At 36.1% G+C, this 3,201-nt stretch overlaps 1 protein-coding gene across 5 annotated transcripts in view; it reads right to left on the bottom strand.

Moving 5' to 3' along the window:
• RGS7 (regulator of G protein signaling 7) overlaps positions 1-3,201 on the bottom strand; it is a 582,263-nt gene that overhangs the window by 238,831 nt on the left and 340,231 nt on the right. The gene's annotated exons all lie outside the window — the stretch shown is intronic.

Genomic DNA, 3,201 nt, shown 5'->3' with positions numbered 1-3,201 from the left:
TCTGAGTGTAGTGACATGTGCAAAATAAGAAATTTAATATTTTTAAGCCTTCAAGATGAATGTTACAACATCTGAACAAGAATAAATGCCATGCTTATTCAATTACCTTGCATCCCACAGTCTTATTTACCATCAGCTTTCTCAGCATGCCGATCTATTTACTGCTAAATTGAATAATTCCGCCTAAAGGAGATAACATACTCTTACTGACAGCTTGTCCCTAACCTCCCGGATTTCACAACATCGGTACACAAATATACAATATAGAAATGGTTGCTTATGTGCATTAGATCTGATGTAAACAACAGCTGCCAAAAAGACTGAATTAGCCTGATCTTATTTCATTTCGCTTCTTATTTCATTTCTTTTCGGTGATATTTGCCTTTTTAAAAATAATCAGTTGTGGCAATAAGTGAAGCGGAGAGGCACAGATAACAGGCACCTCCACTACACCAATGACGGTTCTGCAGTTTTCTCCTAAAGGCTTTCTAGAATGATGCAAAACACATTATAGCTTCCGTGTTTGTTCAAGATTATTTGATTCAACTATTACACTGAGAGTAAAGATTACTCTTCTTAGGTTGTCACTTTCTCACTGATGCTTGGCAATTTACTTAAAGGAATAAACTAAGTGTAGGTTTGCACCCCTTGCTCTATCAAGACAATGGCAAATATTGATTGGTAGTAAGTAAGGCTTAGAGGTGCTTTCCGTTTTCTTTTACATCAGCCATGGGCTGTTGAGATACAATAGGTGCAGCCAAAACTGACTGATAAATACGGATTTCCACCCTCCCACAGAGCTTGGAATAAAATGATTGAGTTGCTTTGTTTTTTCCAGAACTTATAGCACATATATATATATATATATATATACACACAGACACACATACACACACATATATAAAATATATATATATGTGCAATATATATACACATATACAAACATATATATGCATGGTATGTATATAGATGTATACACACACACACACTCACACACATCCTTCTTTGATGGCTCCACTTCCCATCCAATTACTCAATCCCAAATCTAGAATTGCCTTGATCTATCTCTGTTTTCCTCCGTTACTCAAACAATCTTAAAACTTGGCTCATTCCCATCTCTCCTGTCGACCATTCTAGTCTCAGCCACTATCATCTCTCCCCTGGACTACATCACTGCAATCTGGGAACCAATGGGTTTCCTGGCTTCCATTCTTCCTCCTCAAGCTTTTCTCTGTATAGCAGCCGAAGTCATCATTTAAAAATACTCCTCTTAAAAAAATCCTCCCCACATGGTATTGCAGATGGAAAATGACAGTCCAAGGCTGTGATCAGGCAATGGGAGGCTCAACTGGGCCAGTCCAAGTGACATCCCTTTGAAAGGAGCATAGGGAGTGCCCTGCCCCACAACACCCCCAAACACAAAACATTCAACAACTTCTTTTAAAAATTATTTGTATAAATTTAGGGAGTACAAGTGCAGTTTTGTTACGTGGATATATTGCACAGTGGTGAAGCCTGGGCTTTTAGTAGAACCATCACTCAAATTAGGTACACTGTACTCATTAAGTAATTTCTCATCCTTCACTCCCCTTCCTGCTTCCTCCCACCCTTCTAAGTCTTCAATGTCTATGAATTCTATAGTCTTGTCTTCACATTGTTTAGCTCCTACTTACAAGTGAGAACATGTGGCATTTGACTTCCTATTTCTGAGTTATTTCACTTAAGACAATGGCCTCCAGTTCCTTCTGTGTTGCTGTAAAAGACATTATTTTATTATATACTTTTATGGGCCAGTAGTATTCTATTGTATATATTATAGTATACTACATTTTCTTTCTCCAGTCATTCCTTGATAGATGCTTAGGTTGATTGCATATCTTTGCTGTTGTGAATTATGCTGTGATAAACATACAAATGCAGGTGTCATTTTCATATAGTGATTTCTTTTCCTCTGGGTAGATGCTCAGTATTGGGACTGCTGGATCAAATGGTAGTTTTATTTTTTAGTACTTCGAAAAATCTCCATACTGTTTTCCATAGAAGTACTAATTTGCATTTCCACCCACATTGTATAAACGTTCCTTTTTCTCTACATCCTCTCCAACATCTCTTATAATAGCCATTCAGACTGGTGTAAGATGATATCTTATTGTGGTTTTCATTTGCATTTATCTGATAATTAGTGATGTTTAGCATTTTTTCACATGCTTGTTGGCCATTTTTATGTCTTCTTTTGAAAAATGTCTGTTTGTGCCCTCTGCCCACTTTTTAATGGGGTTATTTGTGTTTTCTTTGTCATCGTTATTTAAGTTCCTCATAGATTCGAGATATTAGTGCTTTGTCATATAGTTTGCAAATACTTTCTTCTGTTCTGTGGCTGTCTGTTCACTCTGTTGACTATCTCTTTTTCTATGCAGAAGCTTTTTAGTTTAAATGAATCTCATTTATCCAAAATAGTTTTTGTTACTTGTGCTTTTGAGGTCTCAGTCATGAATTCTTTGCCTACGGCAATATCCAGAAGAGTTTTCCCCAGGTTTACTTCTAGTATTTCTATAGTTTCAGGTCTTACATTTAAGTCTTTAATCTATCTCGAGGTGACTTTTGTATATGATGGAAGATAGAGATCCAGTTTCATCCTCTTGCATTTGGCAACCAAATTTTCTAGCACCATTTATTGAATAGGGTGTCCTTTCTCCAGTGCATAAGTTTGTCCACTTAGTCTAAGATCAGTTGACTGCACGTATGTAGCTTTATTTCTGGGTTCTCTACTCTGTTCCATTGACCTATGTGTCTATTTTTATACCAGTACCATGTTGCTTTGATTATTGTATCCTTGCAGTATAATTTGAAATCAGGTAACAGTGATGCCTCCAGCCTTGTTCTTTTTGCTTAGGATTAAATTTGGCTATTTGGGTTCTTTTTTGGTTCCACATGAATTTTAGAATTGTTTTTTCTAATTCTGTGGAAAACGTTGGGATTTTGATAGGAATTGCATTGAATCTGTAGATTGCTTTAAGAAGTATGTCATTTAAACAATATTGATTCTTCCGATCTATGAGCATGCGATAGTTTTTCATTTGTTTGTGTCATTTACTTGTATCAATTTCTTTCATCAGGGTTTTGTAACTTCCCTCACAGAGATCTTTCTCATCCTTGGTTACATATATTCCTATTTATTTTATTTTGTAGTTATTGTAAATG

The sequence above is a fragment of the Nomascus leucogenys genome, chromosome 5 (assembly GCF_006542625.1).
Source record: "Nomascus leucogenys isolate Asia chromosome 5, Asia_NLE_v1, whole genome shotgun sequence".
Taxonomy (NCBI): domain Eukaryota; kingdom Metazoa; phylum Chordata; class Mammalia; order Primates; family Hylobatidae; genus Nomascus; species Nomascus leucogenys.
This window is presented reverse-complemented; position numbering and strand designations above follow the sequence as displayed.